Below are 23,678 nucleotides of genomic sequence, written 5' to 3' on the forward strand. Positions count from 1 at the left end.
CTGGGACCAGATAGGGTGGGGTTGAACTCATCCCAAATCAACTGTATATGATGCCACCAAGCCCAAGCTGGGCCTGAACATGGTGCCAGCTTTAGGGTGATACAGCATCTTAGCTGCTCACCTTCCAGTCAAGTTGCTGTGTGCAGCAAGACTGCAGCTGTGGTGTGGCTTCATCTCTCTATAAAGCCTCACAGGACAGGCAGAGGATTTGGGATTGATCGGAGTGCATCCTCTGCTAAACCAGTCCCAGGGACTTGAACTTTGTGGATTCTGATCTGAAATAAGGACCACAACTTATTAATCTAATAGCTTTTGCACTTCCTGACTGTTCCAACATAGTCCCCTGCTCAAAAATATATCAAAACACTTTTGAAAGTGTTTGAGGGGGAAAAACAACACATTTAGAAATGCTTATTTGAAGATGAAATCTCTTCTAATAAATGCCTGTTTAAATGCATATTTAAAATACATTTAGAAACACATTTCTAGTACCAGTACATAAAAGACATGCTTACTTTAATGTGTCCTGAATCTTCCAACATTCAACTTATGAAGACCTTATGAAGAATTAGATCCATATATACACAGTATTGCAGAATTTGAAGGGATCTCGAGGGTCATCAGTCCTTTGCCTTGCAGGAATCTCAACTAAAGCACCCAGGACAGGTTGCTATCCAACCTCTGCTTAGAAACCTCCAATGAAGGAGAATGCACCACCTTCCGAGGAAGCCCATTCCACTTGCAAACAGCTCTTACTGCCCAAAGGTTCTTCCTAATGTTTAGTAGGCATCTCCTTTCTTGTCACTTGAATCCATTGGTTGGGGTCCTACCCTATGAAGTAGCAGAAAACAAGCTTGCTCCAGCATCCATGGGACAGCCCTTCAGATACTTGAAAATGTCTACCATATTACCTATCAGTCTTCACTTCTCCGGCTAAACATTACCCTTAACACTTGGCTTCCAGGCCCTTTATTATATTGGTCACCCTCCTCTGCACGTGTCCCAGCTTGTCAGTTTCTTTAAATTGTGACTCCCTAAACTGGGCAGTGTTCTCGAAGCTACAAACATGAGCTTGACCAAACTGTGGGAGGCAGTGGAAGACAGGAGTGCCTGGCGTGCTCTGGTCCATGGGGTCACGAAGAGTCGGACACGACTAAACAACTAAACAACAACAAAACTGGATACAGTATTCCAGGTGGGGTCTGACCACAAGACCCTTCAGACATCCCTATGGTGATGGATGTGGGGAAGGAGAGACCAACAGGGGAGCTGGATGGTGGCAGTTCCTTAAGCTTCTTGCTTCTCCAAGTCCCCTCAGGTTCCAGCAATATATTCCAGATTACTTTATTTTTGCCTTCATTTTCTTGTTTATGTTTCTTGATTGGAAGGCATGCTCAAAAAGTGTCACTATTTTATTTAATCCTTTACCAAATTTTCAACTGAAGCAACATTTCAGCATTAGCTCTCTGTTGGAGTTAGGCAGAGCAAGCAGCAAGTTCAGCTGTCCTGATCAGCTAGCCAATATTTATTTATTTAAAATGTTGATGTGGCCATCAATCCTTCTTCATAACCATCTTGGAGCAAGGTATACTGTCATATTCAATTTAAAGCACCCCAGGAATACACTAAATTGAGAGTGCAGCTAAAACAGTAAATACGATCAGCTTTATTAAGTTGAAGACTAGATACTTAGCTACTTCTCGATGAACCCTAGCTGACAGTTATAACCCACAATTGTCCAAGGAAACCTCCACATTTTAAGTTGGTGCTTGGAAGAGGTTATACCTCAGTGGTAGAGCATATGTTTTGCAAACCAACAATCTCAGGTTCAATCGCTTATTCCTTCAAGTAATAATTTATTCAGAGCAAAGCAATAACGATTTCATAGTTTGGTGGTTCAAAAATCAGTAACAGAACTAATTTGCCTCACTTCTCTGAGTGCAACATTAATAATAATAATAATAATAATAATAATAATAATAATAATAATTTTTCTCCTCCCCCCATTGCTTGCACATTTTCAAACTGTTGATATAGGAACAAGACTTAGCAAGTAATTATAGGCAGATATATAGCAATACAATTCAGACCTGCAGTATAATAGCCTCATAAAATTGCCCAAGGTTTAGATATACACGGACCCATTTCTCAAACTGCAAATGATTTTTTTTTTTTTTAAAGAGCTATAACTTCACAAGAGTTCATGAATTTCTGGGATTCATAGCTCTTTACTAGCCTGAGAAAAGAGCAAGAAAGATATATCAGTTTCGCATAGGGGAACGTAAAAGGAGAGGTGCAGCATAAATCTATTGTGTCAGGATTTTCGAAAGCTACTGGTACAAAAGTTGGAGTCTAAAGACCCGACACTCCCTATATGTATCATTTCTTAAAAGACAAATCTGTGCTGCTTTCTGCACTGTGCCTTTGAGGATGTGGTGAGAAACATCTATTGATCAGAGGCCTCTGTTGCTAATTTGGCTGCTTGTCTTACCTCCCAATTCAACCTAGAAGTTCTGCAGTTGAACTTCAAGGATGGATGAAGTTCCCATTGTGATGCTGGCTGAGCTATTGTCAGGAGTGTGTGCAGGAGCCAGGCCCTGTGACCAGTAGGGCTTTGCAGGACTGGGACCTTCCTAAGTTTGTTCTGGAGAGGCAAAGCGTGGCCGCACAGGTGAGGCCGCTTGGTAACTCACTGCACCTGGTGGCAAGAGCCGGGAAGGGATATACAGGAAGAGTAAAATAGGATCCAAACCTATCCTCGTCAGTGATAATAGGGTTGCATCATCTGCTTACAGTAAAAGTGGGACTGGGTTTTGGTTGATTTTGGGGGTATGCGATTCTATTTTTTGGATGTGCTCTGGAAGATCTGATTAAATTAAAGAGAAAAGGAGCAAGAATACACCCTTATTTTATACCTTTTGTGTTAGGAATATCAGAGGAGAGGTGACCTTTGATATTGAGTTTGATTTGGGAGATGTCAAAAGAATATAAATTTTGTATTAAGATCAACAAGAGCAATATATTTATCACAATATCCGAAATAGAGTAAGGGATATTGAAAAGCAAAACAGCGAGTCAGCTGTAAATAAAATCTGCTCCCCCAAGTTCTGTGGTTTAAATACAACTGGTAACAGGATCACTTATATCTCAAAGTTTATAATTCCAGCCCAATCTAGGGCATTTATGTTAGCCCGGCTGAACGTTTCTCCCTCAGCTTTTGTTAAGGGCAGATATTTAAACATCCCTAGAAATGATAGACATTGCGGATGTTATTTCAATGTGCTGGACACTGTAGAACACATTATTTTCTACAGTACACTGTACAACCAGCTATGTAAATGTGTGTTATCCCCCTTTTGGGGTAGTTTAACATCATGGCACAATGAAAATATCAGATTCTACCTGTCTGATATTAACCTGGAGGTAACTGCAAGGGTGGCTGAGTGTCTTTCAGTAGTATCTCTTAGAGTTGTGAATGGTACGGTTCAGCAGGAAGACACTCCAATGAAAATTTCTGTTACTACATATCTTATATGGCTGTTTCTTTGTGTATATTTTTTAAAAAAATGTATATGGATGTTTTAAGATGGTCTCTATCTGTAATAAGTAATAAAGGTAGAAAGAAAAGAAAGACGGAAAGCCTTTAAATCCTGTTAATTGGATTGTTTTCCTGCTTTCCTCTTTGCCTCCCTGCTGAAAGGGTATGATAGAAATGTGAAGAAGAAGAAGAAGAAGAAGAAGAAGAAGAAGAAGAAGAAGAAGAAGAAGAAGAAGAAAACATGGTTTTGTTGGACAAACTCATCACAAAAATTGTAGAACTGCAATTTTTGAAGAAATGCTGCATTTTGTTTTGTGTAGATAACATTTTAAGAGGGGTTTCCTAATGTATCAGATCCTCTTCAGGAACAAAACCATGTATCTTGGAACTCCATCATCTAGGGAGCAATTCAGGTGAGGAGTGTTTCAGTAGCATCCCCAATGAGAGTATTAGAGAAAGGAAAACGGAAGCAATAAATAGTGAGTGACGGGCTCAGTGATAAAAATCTAGCAGGGGATGGAGTGAAGGCAGACAAGGAAGAGCAGAGATGGAGGAAAGAAAACAGCATGAGGGAAAATGTATTGTTACCTCTTTCCAGTGAGGAGCTAACCCTTCCTCTATTCCTCACCTCCCAGCTTCTTTGATGGATAGTAGCAGCTGGCACTGGATTAAGACCTTTAGAGACCCTAAGCACTGAAGAGATTATGGTGTGTGTGTCTCCCATATCTGATTCAAAATAAAAAAACAATACTAAACTGTAAAATAGAAAGTTACTTTTTTGAAAGGACACAAAACTTGCAAGTATGAGGAAATGTACATGCATTTATGCCATGTGCAACACATAAAATGAAACAATTACTTCAGCTGCCAACCCTTTTATCCCCCAAATAGCACTCCTCTCTTTCTACCCCGCTTGCAATGAATAAACCACACACTGGTAATTAAGTTTTAAAACACTTTACTTAGAAAATGTTCCAAAGGTTAGATTCATGCATTTATCCAAGCAGCGGCCAGGAGAGCACAGACAGAATACTCTTGGACAGACGATGTAAGAAAGAGAGCTTCAAACACACAGTCTAGGCTTGGTCGGTTACATGGCATGGGGAGAGAGGGAAGAGCAGGAAGGGAAAGCTTCACTTCCTCCATCATTGGAGAAGAGGGGGCGTGACCTAGCTGAGTCTAGGAATCCAGCTCCATGGTCTTAACCGCTTCATGCACTACCTAGCGCTAGTTATGTTTGATTGCAATCTCCCACAGAAACAATATTTCATTTAAAGGCAACTTCGTATACGAATCATACATTATAGTAACGACACAGTTACGTCAGCCAAGCAAGGGGTACTGCCTTAAACCAGATTCTTGGAGGAATAATGTTCTTAATTTGTGGTGGAAACTTCCATTAGCATTTGTACTGAAGGTGAAGGTATTCCCACAGTGTGTACTGCTAAGCATTCACAGGACAGTATTCATCCCCCCGTTCTGTACTCTCACTCCAACCATATATCTGGGATGCTGAGCATCATTTTTCTTCTTGTTTCTTTTCTTTTGCAGAGGGTGGTGGTGGTGGAAGGCATAATCTGTCTCAGCAATTGGGATCTGCACTCAGGCAGATGAGAACTTTTCATATCGTTATCCCCACTAAGCAGAAGGAGTGAGTAAATCTCTATTAGACACCCAACATTGCTACTTTCAGAGATCATACATCTTCAGTACTGGGTTGCCTGGGCAGAAATGAGCTGTAACATCCCCTATAAAACTCATTGCAAGTTGACATATAAAAATAACCCAGTGTGCTCTCAGCCTTCTCGGCCTCAGTGATACAGAGGGTGCTAACAAGCGATGCTTGAAGAATTTGGTGGAATGGAATCGACAAAATGGACTCACATGATCCTGATTAATATGAGGATTCAGATCCGATCAACCTCAGAGTCTGCACTCAAAAACCCACAAGGTACTTTTACAATATTTTATTTTAATTTATTTACGACATTTATATCCCACCTTTCCTTCAAGAAGTTCAAGGTGACATACATGGCCCTCTCCCATCCCCATTTAATCCTCACATCAACCCTGTGAGGTAGGTTAGCCTGAGAGAGAGACACACAGAATCATGGTCCCAAGGTCACACAATGAGCTTCACAGTTGAGAAGGGAGGCCTGGCCTTCCAGGTTCTAGTCGAACACCTTGACCACTACACCACATAGGCACTCTTGTTTAATCAGGTACTGGCAGCTGCCCTGGCACCCTCCTCAGAAAATTGAAGCAGAGGCTTTTAATTCTATCTTTCATAGAATCGTAGAATTGTAGAGTTGGAAGGGACCCTGAGGGTCATCTAGTCCAACCCCCAAAAATGCAGGAATATGCAGCTGTCCCTTAAGGGGATTGAACCTGCGACATTGTCATGGTCAGTACCACGCTCAAACCAACTGCAATCCTGCACAGGGAAGAGATTACTTCCCTATGTCCCTTTATTCTTACAGTATGGCACTGGGTATTTTCCTTTTTTATATATATTTTGGGGGCCATCCTTCAACCCTTTTTCTGGCTCATCCCAGAGCTTCTTGAGAGTCAGACATTCCCCCTGCCAAGAATTAAAGGGAGATTAAAGGTCTTAAAAGAGTCAATTTGCATTTCAAAAGCCAATCGGAGGCTGACATATTGGATCAAAGTCGAGATGGGCTTCTTCCTTATTGATCGTGCACCTTACACTCTTGAATCCCCCTCCCCTCCATCTCCAAACAAAGCAAGGGATCAAAAAACTAAGAGTCAACTGTGGCACTGTGAGAAAAGTTCATCGTGGTAAAGGAACACATTGCTGTAATCCCGTATGCTTAAAGCTGTGCCCCTTAAAGAGAAATTCTGTTTTATAGTATAAAATCAATCCCTCACTTTGCAGACTTGCTTCTGACCTCAAGATGCCTTTCCATTCTTTGTGTGTCAGGATTCCAGCCCTTTGTACATTTTGTGTGTTTGTCCCAATTTTTTTTGCCAGCGATCAGTGTCAGAATCCCCTCCCTCCCCATTACTCCTTGTAAAACAGTAGTAGACCATCTATCTGTTCCGTGTTCAGTCCCTGGCATCTCCAGTAGGCCTGGGGAGGACCCCTTTCTGGAACCCTGGAATGCCTGGAATGAAGTGTGGATGGTGGAGCTTATGAACAAGACAGATCCTCTGCTCATGTATAAGCCTCAGTCAAAAGCAAAAGAAATATATGTGTGTCCTCCTCAGAACTTGCCACACTTTAGACAAAAAACATACAAACTAAACCAAACCAGGGCTCATGAAGTTCTATTTCATTATTTGGGTTCTATAGATAAAATTCATTTAAAAAATACTATAAGGGAGGAGAGGAGAGATGACCATGCTTCCAAAGCTTGTCTGTCCTTTGGTTTTCTCCTCCTTACCTTGCCTGGACCACTCACCTGGGTTGCCTAGCTACCCACTTCTCCATCTTCGATTCTATCGATTGGGCCTCAAGATGGCGGCGCGCATAGACGCTGCGGCTTAGTGCTCTCCCTTAGCGTTTTGTTTTGTTTTTATTACTTTTATTATTTTTGCTTGGTCCGAGTATGTCTGACCGGGCAAGAAAGATTTACAGCAGGCAGGAACTTCTGAAGGTCGGGTTACAGTGTGAACGAGCTGTAAGAGCTGATTATTTTCGCCCAGATAACGTTCCGGTGGGAGTAGCCAGGCCGCCGGGCTCTCCATGGATTACTATGCCTCCAGGGAGGAGGCGAAGGCGGCGTAGAGACAGGAGGCAAAGGCGGGGTTGTCGGGCTGGCGTCCTGGTAAGATTACAGAGGAGTCCATCTAAACCACCACTCCCCAGCATATTTCTTGCCAATGTGAGATCTCTTGCCAACAAGATGGATGAATTGAGGTTGCAGGCAGCAAAGAACAGCCTTGTAAAAGATTGCTGCGTTTTATTTGTCATTGAGACATGGCTTCAACCGTCCATACCAGACACAGCTATTCAGTTGGAAGGCTGGGTGGTACATCGTCATGACCGAGGCATGGACTTCGGAAAAACCAGAGGAGGGGGGCTGTGCGTATATGTGAACAAATGCTGGTCCAATAATTCTAAGACTGTGGGCAGTCACTGTTCACCGGATTTGGAATATGTGGCTGTTAAATGTAGACCAGCCTATCTCCCTAGGGAGTTTACAGCTGTTATGTTAACTGGTGTGTACGTGCCACCAGATGCCAATGCCAACTTGGCTTTGGGATGCCTGCAGAGCCTTATCAGCAGCCAGCAAGACAAGTATCCTGAAGCTGTGCACATCATTGCGGGAGACTTCAACCATGTAGAACTTAAAACAGTGCTCCCAACGCTCTATCAGCATGTGAAATGTCCCACAAGAGGGGACAAGACACTAGATAAAGTTTATTCGAATGTAAATCACGGCTATAGGGCTTTACAGCTGCCACACTTGGGCCAGTCCGACCATATGTCTTTGTTCCTGGTACCAGCATATATCCCACTCAGGAAACGGGCTCCCACAATATTAAAATCTGTTAAAATCTGGCCTGAAGGTGCTATTCACCAGCTGCAGGACTGTTTTGAGAGAACTAATTGGGATATTTTCGATCGTTCAGACCTGGAGGAGCACACGGCGGCAGTTCTGTGCTATATCAATCACTGCACAGACACTGTCACAGTAAACAAATCCATCCGGTTTTATCCCAATCAGAAACCCTGGATGAATAGAGAGGTCCAGGGCCTGTTGCGGGAAAGGAACAGGGCTTTCAGGTCAGGCGAGGTGCAGCTTTACAGTGTGGCAAGAGCAAACTTGAAGAGGGGTATTCGACAGGCAAAACGGGATTATAGGCTGAGGATTGAGGACAATTTAAGGAGCAACAACACAAGACAGATGTGGCAGGGGATTCAGCACATTACCAACTACAAACCTAACCTTGGTGCTGTCGACGGTGACCCTTTGCTGGCGGAGGAGCTTAACCTCTTCTTTGCTCGCTTCGAGAAGGAGCCACCTGAGACGCCGGTATTACAGCCACCAGCCCATAGGGGCCCCTCATTCACGGTAGAGGAGCATGAGGTGAGAAAGGTATTGAGGATGGTGAATCCGAGGAAGGCGGCTGGACCTGATGGCATCACTGGAAAGGTGTTGAAGGGCTGTGCGGATCAGCTGGCGAGGGTCTTTACTAAGATCTTCAACAAGTCCTTACACCAGTCTATTGTCCCACCCTGCCTGAAGTCGTCAACTATTGTCCCTCTGCCTAAAAAATCCACAATCAGTAGTTTGAACGACTACAGACCAGTTGCACTGACTCCAATCATCATGAAGTGTTTTGAGAAACTGATGCGCCGTCATATTATTTCCTGTCTTCCATCAACTTTTGACAACTACCAGTTTGCATACAGGGCAAATAGATCCACAGAGGACGCTATCACCACTACTCTCCATGCTGCTCTGTCCCATCTGGAGCAGCCGGGGAGTTATGTGAGGCTGCTGTTTGTGGACTTTAGCTCAGCTTTTAACACTATCCTCCCCCATAGACTGGTGTCCAAGCTAGAGGCGATTGGACTCTCCAACTCCACCTGTCTCTGGGTTTTGGATTTTTTGTCAGAACGTTCTCAGAGGGTTAGAGTAGGGTCACATATGTCCACAGCCCTTAGCCTTAACACCGGCTCACCACAGGGTTGTGTGTTGAGTCCCCTGCTCTATGCTCTCTATACGTATGACTGTACAGCCACCTATTCCAGCAACAAAATCATCAAGTTTGCTGATGACACTACGGTGGTAGGGCTCATTTCAGGAGGGGATGAGTCCGCCTATCGGGACGAGGTGGAGCGGCTCTGTGTTTGGTGTGGAGAGAACAATCTGGCTCTTAATACGGCTAAGACCAAGGAATTAGTGGTGGATTACAGGGAAAAAAAGGCGGACATTCAGCCCTTGTATATCAATGGGGAACGGGTGGAGAGGGTGGCGGAATTCAGGTTTTTGGGAGTAACTATCGATCAGGGCATGACTTGGAGCGCAAATACCACTGCTCTGGTGAAGAAGGCCCAGCAGAGAATTTATTTCCTCAGACTTTTAAAGAAGAACAATCTGAGTGAGAGACTGCTGGTGTCCTTCTACCGAGGCTCCATAGAGAGCATTCTTACATACTGTATTTGTGCTTGGTTCTCCAGTTGTACAGCTAGGGAGAGGAAGGTGCTCCAGAAGGTCATAACCACAGCACAAAGGATTATTGGTCAACCTCTCCCATCTTTGGAAGAATTGTACGGTTCCCGTTGTCTTAGGAAAGCAAACAACATCCTGCAGGATTCATCTCACCCGGGATACAGTCTGTTTGCACTACTGCCTTCTGGCAGGAGATATAGAAACATCAAGTCAAGGACAAATAGACTGAAAAACAGTTTTTACCCGAGAGCTGTGGCCCTTTTGAATGCTGTAACTCGATAGTGTGACCTGGGAGATTGATGGGTGTGGGTGTGGCTGGAATGTGGTTTGTTGGTTGTTGTTGTTGTTTTGCTTTTGTTGTTTTTAAGGGATGGCATCCAATTTCGTTGCACTTGTGCAATGTTGCACGTGTGTAATGACAATAAAGAATCTATCTATCTATCTTCCAGATCACTCCTAGGCCTGCATCTCCATTGTCTTCATCTCTCCCCTCCCCTCCCCTCCTCTCCTTCCCTGCCCCATGTGCCTGATAGACCACCAGCTCATCACAGCACTGCCTGTCTGTGGCTGAGTGAAATGCACTCTGATGCCTTGCTTGTGAATATATACCCACCTATGTTCAAAGGCCCTTGCAGGAAGATGGGTTTTGTCTGGGCCACTTCCCATTTTCTGAACCCATAGATGGGTGGAGTTTGGTTTGTACATCTTTTTTTTTTTAAAGGAACACCTGGGAAATTAGGCAGCAGTCATTGCATTGCTAAGTTATGCTTCTTGTGCTTTCCATTGGCTTAATCCTTAAAACACAGACACCTGCCCATGGGAAGGCATTGATGCGATGCAAACAGCCCAATCCCTGATACTGACAGAATGATTGCATCTCGGAGCCGTTCCCCTTTGATGCTGAAAGAGATCTGCTGCTTACAATGGCAGCGCTACGTTCCCACTAGGAATTGTACCTCCGCCAGTTAATTACAGATGCAAATTATAGGAATTAGCTATCTGGTTGCATCTGTAAATGGCGCAGTGAGGTAGCTAAATCCTGTCATTTGTGGCTTCAAGTTAATTGTAGTTGCAAAAATGTAGACACAGTTAATTGCAGGTGTAAATGTACTTGAAAAGATGCAGCCTGTGCACTGAGCCCATTTAAGGATTCAGGGCGCATAATTCTTTGAGAATTAGATACAGTTTCAATTCCATTGTCCGTATGCAAACACAGGCCCACTTTCAGAGAAACAAGCACATCTCCAGTGAATTCGCAGGCGGACAGCACTGGAAAAGTTCAAGTTTCCCTGGACAGTTCATTGTCACCTGTCCCTCATGGGCCTTTGAAGTTAACTTGCTGTGCAATTCTCTCACTGCTTCAGAAAAAAGTAGTCAATGGAGCATGGAAAAGAGTATCAATCATAATTTCTGCTCTCTCTATAATGTCATCTCCTGACTGAAGGGTCAGTTTCCCTGTTGTTAGTCGCAGTCCTTCTATTACTTCTGTAAGATGAAAGTGCAGCGATAGGAAAAGGAGGGCAAAATCATTTACAGTGGTACCATGGGTTAAGAACTTAATACCTTCTGGAGGTCCATTCTTAACCTGAAACTGTTCTTACCCGGAGGCACCACTTTAGCTAATGGGGCCTCCCGCTGCTGCCGTGCCGCCGCCACATGATTTCTGTTCTCATCCTGAAGCAAAGTTCTTAACCTGAGGTACTATTTCTGGGTTAGCGGAGTCTGTAACCTGAAGCGTCTGTAACCTGAAGCGTCTGTAACCCGAGGTACCACTGTATAAGAAAGCAATAGAAAGGCACATTGTTCATGAAAAGTAGAGGTTAGTTTTCACAACAATTCTGTGCATCTTTTCCCCAGTGAGAGTTATTGCTGGGTATGGTTGGACAGTGTTATAGAAGCTACTAACATGAATCTGACAAAACTGTGGGAGGCAGTGGAAGACAGGAGTGCCTGGTGTGCTCTGGTCCATGGGGTCACGAAGAGTCGGACACGACTAAATGACTAAACTACAGCAAATTGATCATATGCCAAAAAACAAACACGTTTTGGGTGTATGGATCAGCATATTTACATGTCAGTTTCACAAGTGAGCTCCCGTTGCTCGGTCCCTGCTCCTGCCAACCTAGCAGTTCGAAAGCACGTCAAAGTGCAAGTAGATAAATAGGTACCACTCAGGCGGGAAGGTAAACGGCGTTTCCGTGCGCTGCTCTGGTTCTCCAGAAGCAGCTTAGTTGTGCTGGCCACATGACCCAGAAGCTGTATGCCGGCTCCCTCGGCCAATAAAGCGAGATGAGCGCCACAACCCCAGAGTCAGTCACGACTGGATCTAATGGTCAGGGGTCCCTTTACCTTTACCTTCACAAGTGTGCAAACCAACCCATTGTCTGAAGATTTTGATTAACAAATGCATGAAAGTGTGCATTTTAATTGCACATATTTTGTAGGGGTTTTGCATTGAATTTGGCTGGATGCTGAACCAAATCAGACTGTTTCAGGGGAAGCTCAGGCTGTGACTCAGTTGGGTAGTGACAGCCCTGCATCGTCTTGGGTTGGGTCAGGTCCAATGACAGATGTGGGACTGTCAGGTGGTATGATGGTCAGGTGGAAAGGCTGTAAACCCCAGCAGCATAGAATTGTCTGTTCCCCTGGCAGGGAGCAGGCTGGGAGCCATAGCAGCACAGGTAGGCACAAGGGGTTGCCATAAGAATGAGGCCTTTGGGGTAGGTCATGATGGGAGGAATTTGAGGAACTGGGATGCAATCCTGGGTGTTCCTTTGCTTGGACTGAAGATGGTGGTGCAAAGGATTGCCCTCTGTAGGTGGCGCTGAAGCTGCACCTGCGAAGGATTGACTTTTGGGCTGCTTGACAAAATGGCCCATGGGAGTGGTGATCAGTGTGGTAAGGATCCATCCCATTGGCTGGATCCTGTTGCCCACCCTGATGTAGACAGTAAAGAGCTAGATGGCCCTGCGGTCTGACTTGGTATATGGCAGCTTCCTTTGCCCCTAAAGTAATTTTTATCTTAGCACAGCTCAATGCAATAAAATCCCATTAAACATAGCATCCCTTCTGGATTCAGGTTCTGACTCTTTTGCAGTTATTCCCTGCCCTCTTTCACCAGAAAATATCTGGTTACTGCAGGCCTGATCACTATCTTCCCCTTCCCCAAATGAGGTCTTGTTCTTTGTTTTATACTTAACGGCTTCATTTCTCCTGTCTGTGCTGCTCTCCAGCTTTGGTGTTTATCCTATACTTACTCATCCTTACCCATTTCCTGTACTCTGGAGTTATATAGCATTTTGATATGCTATTTTCTTTTTAAAGACCGTCTTCTAGATTCAGGTCAAAGCAATGCCAGCCTTTTCCCTGAATTGTCTATAACAGACATCTTTCTCGCCCTAGCGGTCCCCTTATTGCAGCATTTTATGTAACTCTGAATGTTCCCTCAGCAGTCGGTTTATTCATTTCAGAACATTGGCGTGTGCTTCACCTTCCCTCCCACGCCAGCATCTCGACTAGGGATGGAATTAGTTCAGTCTGCTTTTCACAATGGATAGACCTGATCTGCCATTCTGAAGCTTGCTCATGGATTGGAATGCAGCACTCAGACAGACTACACATTACTCCAGGTTTCCCAATACATTTTCAGTATGCAGAAAGTGTAAAAACAACCCTCCCCCCCGACCCCTAGATATTTCATGTAAAAAAGAAGAAGGATATTTTAATGGGTGGTGAATGGGACAGTGTGTAGAATCCAATGTAGCACTATGGCTATCTTTCCATCTTGGTTGGCATCCATCTGTCATGGATTTCTGCTTGCAGAATGGAATGTTCTCCCCCTCTTCTCCCTGTGCATCTTGTAAAACTGTTCTTGGGCCCCCACCCCAACCCCCTGGAGCAGATTTTCAGAGGGTGTTGGGCATGCAGGATGGAGGACAGGTGGAAAAGTCCTATTGGGCAAGTAGAAATCCTTGTGCTGATGTGACTTTTGATAGAATGAATTCAAATTGTGTAAAAAATATATATGCATGCAATGGGAAGGATCCCACACAACAGGAGGGAGTGGACTCATAGTTGAGCATTGGGGAGATGATAATGCAATGGAAGTAACGGCTCAGCTCACCCTTAATCCCAATTCTTACTGTCCCAGATACACAGATGTTATGTACTGAGTTGAATAGGATCCGAAATGCAGCAGTCTGATTGGTCCTAGAACAATAGGATCCAAAATGCAGCAGTCTGATTGGTCCTAGAACAATAGGATTCAGAATGCAGCAGTCTGATTGGTCCTAGAACAATAGGATTCAGAATGCAGCAGTCTGATTGGTCCTAGAACAATGCAGCAGTATGATTGGTCCACAGGAGCCACTCAATCCGGCTCCAGATGGAAGTGAATCCGCAACCTGATTGACCTATAGCTGAATCCCGGAATTAGCCAATCACGTGTGGCCCATTGTGTAAATAATGTATATAAAGCAGATATTTTGGGGAAACATTCATTCCTCACTACTATGAGCTGAATAAAGAGCATGAAATCCACACTCGACTCCGAGTATATATCAACACTCATCTCAAATTTCCTTTAGTCCTTCACTGAGATCCTCTGATGAAGCACTTCTGTATGTTTCCGATGGCCCTAAGGTTCATTTGGCCTTCACAAGAAACCAAGATTTTAGTGTGGAAGGCCCTACCCTGTGGAACTTCCTACCAGTGGACGTTGCACAGGAACCATCCCTCTTTTCTTGTAGATGTCTTTTGAAGAAGAAGAAGAAGAGTTTGGATTTGATATCCCACCTTTCACTCCCTTTAAGGAGTCTCAAAGCGGCTAACATTCTCCTTTCCCTTCCTCCCCCACAACAAACACTCTGTGAGGTGAGTGGGGCTGAGAGACTTCAGAGAAGTGTGACTGGCCCAAGGTCACCCAGCAGCTGCATGTGGAGGAGTGGAGAAGCGAACCCGGTTCACCAGATTACGAGACTACTGCCCTTAATCACTACACCACACTGGTGTTTGAAAACTATAGGGTTTAGAAAGACATTTGCAAAATGCATCTTCTTCTTTTTAACCTATCAGTATTCATTCATGTTTTAAATTATGTTTTTATAGATGCTTTGTTCTGATTTTATTCTTATATGTGTTGTGTACCACCTTGATACTTAAAAAAAAAAAGCTATGGATTATAAATCTGTAAATAAATAAATAAACAAACCCTAAGTACATTTCCTGGAAATTCAGTACAGCTTATTTCTGTTTAGGATTTGAACCTAAGTTTCCACTTCATCTAAAGCTGTTTTGCCTTTCAGGGTGTGTTCCAGCTTCTTCTCTTTCTTTTTTATCTTCTTGACTACAAAGGACAAAAGACTGGCACATCTATGTAACCATCTTGATAGTACAGGTAGAAAAAAATATGTAGCCTTTTAGACTTTGCCGTCTTTTGCTCGCAAATACATATGGGGGAAACCCTCAACCTCTTCTCTTACTTCTCTGCTGAATCTGGTCGATCTTCCTTTGTCAGAAATCTCTGTAGTGATAAGCAAGACATGATAGTATCTAATTATGTTAACAAGATTATTAACGGGCAATTTCCCTTTCCTGGTACAACACTGGATCTTTAAATCCTATGCAAATGAGTCTCTTGTCTGTAGGGACTTCCAAAAAGATTTTTGCCCACTGGATGTGAGGTTCAAATAATGCTTCAATTAATGAAAGAAGAGGGCCTAGCCAGGTGATCAGTAAATGAGCGTTCAGAAACAAACAGGTATACTCACCTCTTTGGGGGGGTAACATGATGATATAATTCAAGCTAAAGAACTGTGAAATGACTGGCAGTTTTGTTAATTATTGCACACAGGATTGTAACAAGAGCAATTTCTCAGCCACCTCACCCCTCTTCAATGTTGGTTGTTTTAGCTGAAATTCTTTTAAGGGGGAAAGAACTGGTAAGAAAATGAAGCATGTTGCTTTTTCCTTTTTCCTTTTTCTTTCTATTTCCTTATTGAACTTTTTAGTTGCTTCTTTTGCTTAAAAAAGGTGTCTAAGCAACTTCCAATATTTTTATCAGCATGTGTGTGTGTGTGTGACTGTGTGGGCATGTGTATTTATTTATTCACTGAATTTGTAGACTGCTCTTCATCTTAAGCTCTAATGGTGATGCACAGCATAAAAACACAAAACACATAATAAGAACAAGAACAAAACAAACCCATAACGCCCCTCACCATGACTTGGATGTTAATTAGCCAAAGGCCTGAATCATTTTTTGCCTGGTGCTGAAAGATGTATAATAGTGTCAGGCAAGCCTTCCTGAGGAAAGCATTCCACAAAGGGGGAGCCATTTCTTTCATGGGGGAGGCACACAGAAAAGGGCCTCAGATTATGATTGCAGGGATTATGTTCAGATGCGGAGAGATGGTCCTTGAGGTATTGCGGTCCTAAGCTGTTTAAGGCTTTATAGGTCAAAACCAGCACTTGGAATCCGTCTTGGAAACTAATTGGCAGCAACTAATTGGCAGGCCAGAATCAATGTACAGTGGTACCTCTGGTTAAGAACTTAATTCGTTCTGGAGGTCTGTTCTTAACCTGAAACTGTTCTTAACCTGAGGTACCACTTTAGCTAATGGGGCCTCCCACTGCCGCTATGCCGCCGTCACACAATTTCTGTTCTCACCCTGAAGCAAAGTTCTTAACCCGAGGTACTATTTCTGGGTTAGCAGAGTCTGTAACCTGAAGCGTCTGTAACCTGAAGCGTCTGTAACACAATGTACCACTGTAATATGCTGAAACCATCTTGCCTCAGTGAGCACCCTGGTTGCCAAATTCTAAAGCAGCTGAAGTTTCTGCACCATCTTCAGAGGCAGCCCCACATATAATATATTTCAGTAATCTAACCAAAGGTTACCAGACCATAGACAACAGAAGTTAGGCTATCCATGTCCAGATAGGGATGCAGTTGGGCCACCAGCTGAGTTGATGGAAGGCCACCTGCACCACTGAGGCTACCTGAGCCTCAAAGGATTTTAAAGGTGTCTTTAAAATGATTGCCTCTGGCAAGTGTTTCTCGTGTAGTGTGCACACTTTTTCAAAAACTGAGAAATATTTTGCAAAGAAGGGCAAAATTTGAGGTGGGGGGGGCTGCATTCCATTCTACACATCAGACCAGAAGAAGATCAGCCCAGTTCTTATCATGATTTGCAAAGAATGAATTCCTCAGGCATCCTTGGGCCTGAGATTGACAAGCGAGGAGGGTCACCCAGAGCAGTTTCTGATGCATGACAAAGAATATTCACATTTTGGAGCAACAGGAGATTTCATTTCTTTATACATTATAACTAATTTCTTTAGATTTGCCCTTCAAATGATGCTCCTTTGAACTCACCGTTGAGTTTCTACTATCCTTTTGTTACCGTTTCCCCTCTTTTGGACTTCTCTTCAGTGCTAATTATTAATCTTTATCTACCTTATCAACAAATCTACCATACAACTTAAAATGCAATTTGTACGAGAGTACAGTCCATGACAGAAGACCGTGCTCAGCACCTAAACATGAAGGGTATCTTTGTCAAACTAGCATTTTTATTCTGTTGGCTGCAGTACAAGGGGGGGGGGGGGGGAAACAGCAAGTAATAAAATGCTTTCTTCATTTCCACTAAAGCATTTCCATTAAAGTACAAAAAATTCTACACTTGTTGCACATAATGTGACAGCAATTTTATTATTATTAGTCTGATTTGGCAAGCGATCAAATTCTATACCTGTGCTCAATAGCTTGCATTTCTCTGTTTCTAATCGATGAAAACATCTATCAAGAAATAGGAAGGAACAGAGCAAGGGTGTGTTGTGGGCAGCAGTGGAGCAAGCCGATTGGGTGCCTGGGCCGGCATGCATGCACTACACCTTGGGCAGGGCCAGCCACTGCAGGGGTGGGGTCAGCTGTCTGAAGGCAGGGCAGCCACCTGTGGGGGCAGGGCCAGCTGCTGTGCGGCAGGGCCAGCTGGGGCAGGATGCTCCGTGGGGCCTCCAAGGAGTCTGCCTGCCTCCTCCCACTCAGCCGCCCTACAGCTGAGGGGGAGGTAGCGAGTGGACTGTTTGGGTCAGCGCGGAGCCTACGAGCAACCAAGCCACCACTTCACTCCCAGGAGAGATGCGTAGCTTGGGCACGCTGCAGGCCCTGTGGTGAGTGCTGCCCAGCATTTTGTCACCCCCCTCAGTGGTGACACCCGGGGTGAACCGCCCCCACCGCACCCCCTTTCCTCTGCCCCTGGTTGTGGGGTCTCACTTGCTCATAAAGTCACAAGTTTCTGCAACCATCTAATGCAACCATCCCTACAATCTCTTCTGAATACTAGTTGCTGGGAATCACAAGTGGGGAGAGCTTTGTTGCGTATGGGTTTCGCGTTTGGGCTTCCCGCCAACTTCCGGTTGTCTAGCATGCAATAACAGGATGCGGGACTAGACAGGCCTTTGGCCTGATCCAATAGGGATATTATGTCCACTGGCCATTTTTTCATCCTTTAACACCCCCCCCCCCCAGTCAAATTAGATCTGCTTGCCCCTTGGGCCCTTGTGTTTTCTATATTAATTTTTAAAAAATGGGCTTCCTCCGAATTGGGACTGTGTCTTATCTGGCAAATTGGGATGTCAGATAATTCCAATGGAAATGGGTGTGGAAATTGCCGATGCTCGCTTAATCACCCAACCTCTAGAACGGAATTCAATCCAGCAAATACAATCAACATCCCCTGTTGTTTTCACTCTGCAAATGATATATAATTGACTTTTTTGTTCCTTTTACATTGTGTTTTCTTTGCAGTGAAACAAATGGTGTAGAATTGCAGAGTTAATGTGTGATCAGACACACACCACTCTCCATCCTGGCAAGCAAGAGGTAATAACACAGTTCGACAACAGATTCCAGCCAGGGAAAATCACTAGAGGTGCAGGGCAGACGAATGAGGGGCATGGTCTGGGTGAAGCAGCAGGACCTGGGCAGTGCCTTGTAGGAGCCTGAGGCCATCACCTTGCTGAAGCTAAATATATCTGTATCTGGTCAGTGCTTGTATCCTAAGAATCATATGGATGTCACCTTGAGTTCCATCATGGGATATAAAAGTAATAAAGTAATTGATGTCAGGTGAAGGCTTTCATTTTATAAAACCATGCTATTTCAATCTTTTAAGCCATTGCCAGTTTGTTTTATTGGCTGTTCTTCCTCTGCTTGTTTTTTTTATTATTATCATCTCAGGTAATTTTATGCTCGCGGTGATTTGCAACTGCGAGCTGTCCTGAGACCACTTATGTGCTGAAGGGCAAGGCAACTGATTCTCTGGCAGGCAAAGAAACTCCATCAAATTCAGGATTGCTTAATTAACTGACTTATAACAATCAGATTAGCCAAAGCTAATCATAAAAGAAAAGTAAGCAGTGTTAGGGGCAGTGGTAGAGAATGACTCAAGACTAGGAAATGCTTTATGCCAGAGGTTTTCGACCTTTTTGAGTCTACGGCTCACTTGACCAACTACACTTTCTGTGGCACTCCTGTGGGGCTCAGGAGCCCAGTTATGTCACCCCTTGCCTGCAGAGCTGGCAGCCCCTCACCCCTTTTCAAACACCCTCCCTTGTGGAGTGTTCCCTCAGCCTCCTCACTTCTCCCCCTCCTTGGGAGTCCTCCAGGCAGCTGCTGCTGCTGCCACCCCTGGTCTCTGAGTTGCCTCCCCCCACCCCAAAGAGAGGTTCCTCCTCACATTGCCCACAGGGGCCTGGGAAGCACCCCCTGGCCCATCCCAGAGGCACTATTCGCCTGGGGAGCTTGTAGCCAGAACTGCTCCAACAAACAGATTTGCAAGCCTTTGGAAGACAGAGATGCAAGAGGGCATCAGAGGAGGAAGGGAAGGAAAGACGAACAGAGGCCAGTGTTGCCCACAGCACCCCTGACCATCATTCAAGGCACTTCAGGGTATCACGGCATACTGATTGAAAACCACTGCCTTATGCATTCTATACCTGGGGTCCCCAACATGGCAGCTGTGGGCACCATGGTCTTCTCAGACACACACCAAGGTTCCCTCTTGCCGTATTTTTGTTTGGAAAAAGAAAAAGTTTTCTTTTTTGTGGGGAGGGGTATTTGTGGTGCTTGTTTGGGGAACATGACCTGGACCATCACCAGGTGTTTATTTTCTGTGAAATGAATATGTTTTGGAACTCATGACAGTTCCTTAGATTTCCAGATGTGTCCCTGGATCCAAAAATGTCGTACTGGGCAAGCACCAGTAATTAACTAGAAACCCTGTCTGAGGCAGGGAGATATTTCCTTATCTGCACCTAACACCATATGTATAATATGAGGTCTAGGGCAGGTAGGTATGGCTTGGGGAAAATGGCTCCTCAGGCCTGAATAAGACTGCAGGCTTATCCTAATTATGCCTCGAAGTTAGAGACTACACACTACTGAATTGTATTGTAATTTCTAATTCTACTGTTCAGTTGCTATTGATGGTCAGCCAAGCCCCCCATTACTCTCCCTTCTTAGAGACCTTTTTCTTTAAACCAGAGTTGGGCCAGATAGCCCCTCAAACAGCACACTCCTTCAAATAGAGGAATGTCCCCTGATAGCTGTTGAAAAAAGTAAACTACTGTCCTCTAACTGTGCTCCATAGAGAGGACTCTCTCTGTAAAGTAGGGCACATGCACCCATCCTGAGGAATGTAGAAGAAGGCCTTGCTTGGGTTGCATGCACGATGGCAGCTGGAGGAGTCATATTCTTCTTCTATTCATGGGAAAGGAGCAATGTACTGTATGCAGGGCACTGGCAAAATAGTCTTTCCCTTCCTCTTACTTTGACTTTTGTGATTCTACTAAGCATTGCACTTTCACTTCCAAATGTATTTTTGTTTCCATAAATGCTAGAAACAATTTTTCTTTTTAAAAATGAACCCTTGTGCAGAAATAGACACAGGATTTTGCAGAATCCTATTTTGTTTCAGTGCAGAATGTTTTCTGCAGAGGAAATCTGAAACCATCTGAACACTTTCTACATATCCAGTTTTTTGCTTCTGGCTCAAAAGAAGAAGAAGAAAAAGGGGGAAAGCAGTTTCTGTGATTTTCAGTGCAATTTATGTAAACTTCAGAGAAAAGGATGCAATTTGTGTAAATTGTGGGGAATGGTGCACATCTATCCAACAAGGAATGGCAAGTTGCGCTAAGCATTTGACAATATAATGTTCACAGCAGCGTGGGAAAATGTTAGTTGCTTCATAACCAATGATGCTGTTCAGCAGGCACCCACTGCAGATAATAATGCAGATTTGAGGTTGAAATGAAAACAGTGGGGAGCTGAGATCTGTTTACAAATTACCAGGAGCAACATCACTGCAATTGCCTCTGCAGTTGCTCCCATACCTTGCTGGTTAACACACACATGTCTGTCGCTCATGGGACTGGCTGGATTGTGCGGGCCCCTCCCAACCTATCAACGAAGGGTGAGAAATCAAGGAGGATTGCTTGCATGAGTGAGAAACCCTGCTCTGATTCTGTAGCTGGGAAAGGCAGCATGGTCCATCTTGAGTGGGCTGTTCACCCTGATTATGCTTATACACACAATCACACACCAGCCTATCTCAATGGAAAAAATCTTGACTGCTTCAACAGCGATATGGCACTTTCTTGTCAAATGGAAGAGACCAGGCTGGTCTCCTTTCCCCCAGTGCTCTCCTAAAGTGCAGATGCTTGCATCCCTTTTGAGCTGTGGTACCCTCTTCAGTTTAGGATTATAGAAGCTGAACATCTAAGATCCCTGATGGAAAAGAGCACTGGAATCAGCCCCATGAATGGTGTGGCTGAGCTTCCTAAAATGGACCCTTGATTTTGATGTATTCTGGGGGTGCTCAAGGGTGCCCTGATCTGGTTTTGGTGCAAGCAGCCTGCTGTTCACCCATGCCTATCAGGCCTTGCCCCCATAAGGTGGGAGGAGTCACACTTATAATGATGTCTGCTTGGTAAAATATGAGCTTCTAGAACGTCTGTTGAGCAGAGGATTTGATTCTGTGGACTGGTACAACTCGGGACAGGATACCAGGCAGGAAAGAGGGAAAGGTATTAGGCAGGAGAGGTCAGATAAGAAAGCCTCTAATGAATGAACGCCCTGCACCACAAGGCACCCATCCCCTACCCCTACCATATCCCAATAAAATGCAGCCAATTCAGTAGGTCTCACCTACGCTCTTAGGCCTTACTGCTGCTTCTCCTTCCCACCTAAATTCTCCTCCTTCCTCCATGATGCCTGCCTCTCCTTCCTGCCTGATGTCCCCCCCCCCAATAGCTCTGGGCAGCCCAACATGACCCGTAGTGATCCGGGGCTGCTTACATCCAACTCTTCTGAAGTCTGGATGCCCCTTGAATCAGCCCAGTTTGGTTCAGGCTTCAGCTTCAGCGAAATCTAGTGCACAGCCCTAGTAACTATGAGCCAGGAGAAAAAGTGAGACAGCAGGGGTGCAGGAAATCTGCATTAGACTCTAGGAACACACCAAACCAAAACTGGCAGGCAGGTGTCAAACACTGTGGGAGTAGCCCAGGGAAACAATATTTTTGGGGTATTAAATATTTGAGCCGAACCTGTCTCCCTGGTGACTGACCTCCATGAGGCCCCTGAGACCATCTCTACAGCAAAGTGCCATTTCTTTTCTCTCTCCTATACACCTGCATGATAATCTTGAAGCAGCAGGTAGCTTGGAAACTGCTACATTAAATTCCCCAGATGTTTTGGACTATAACTTCCATTAGCCCCATCCAGCCTGCTTGATGCCCAGGGCTGATGGGAGTTGTAGTCCAATACATTTTTGAGAGCACCAGGTTAGGGAAGCCAATGGTAGTGATTTATTTTTTAAAAAAATCTACAAATATAAAAAAGCATTTACATTTGCCACTCAGTAACTGAATACAACAGCAAAATATCTAGATCACTTTCTGTGGATATGCCTAACATAATTCTACTTCTGCTGATTTTCCTTTTAAAAAACAGCTTGTACTATGGCATCCTTTTATAGTGATGGTATTTTAGCTGTATTGAATGGGGGCGAAATTGTAGACATTTTGGACACAGGTTCTTCCTTCCACCTGAAACTAATCAGGTTTATGTGGTTGGTGGACTGAATTAAAAAACAATAGCTTTCCAATTAATAATTCTTGAATGCAATTTAACAGGCTGAAAAAGCTTTATTAACTCCATTTTCAACAAAGCCAAAGTATGCGTTTGATTAGTTCATTTAGCAGGCAAACATCAGGACTAATCAAACATGGATTTCAACTTTTTTAAAAAATTAAAAATGTATCCATCCAGTAAAGCAAAAACTCTTTCACCTTCTGATTTACTAGGACAATATTAAAAATAAGCCACAAAACCTTCACTTTATTTTTCTTTTCTTTTTAATGAAGTTGCCTGCGACAGTAATTCAGAAGCAGTTTGAGTCATGCAGCTTTAATAGAACAGTTTAATAAATCAGTATCTAAGAAGGTAACAAATTACTTGGAGGTGTGTGTTTTCTGAATTAAATTCCAAATAACATATGTTGTCTCCAACTAAAATGTTTAGCTTGACTCTAATGTGAAATCTCTTACCCAGCGATTCCAAGGTCCTTGGAATGGTGTCCTGGGGCAATTGGAAACATTGAGAAACATCTGAAAAGAGGTCTGATCTCTGAGAAAATACTCCGAGTGTGTGCACAACTCGCCATTGTTTTCGCTCACTTGGAGTAGTCATCAACTCTCAGGTTTCCCTGTCCATTCACATGGATGTTGTAAAGATATAGAACGAGGCTTAAAAATGCCTGCAGAGGGGAAATTGGTGCATCATATTTTGGCTCCTTTAACCAGACCAGTGCATCTTTGTTCTACAAAGGGTCATGTCTTTCTGCACAGAAACATCACAACTTAGTATAGCTCCAAGATTTGACCAACCTTAACCTGGCCTGATTATTGCATGTTTTAGATCCCTCTATAATGTGTTC

Source organism: Podarcis raffonei, chromosome 8, assembly GCF_027172205.1.
Source record: "Podarcis raffonei isolate rPodRaf1 chromosome 8, rPodRaf1.pri, whole genome shotgun sequence".
NCBI classification, from domain to species: Eukaryota; Metazoa; Chordata; class Lepidosauria; order Squamata; family Lacertidae; genus Podarcis; species Podarcis raffonei.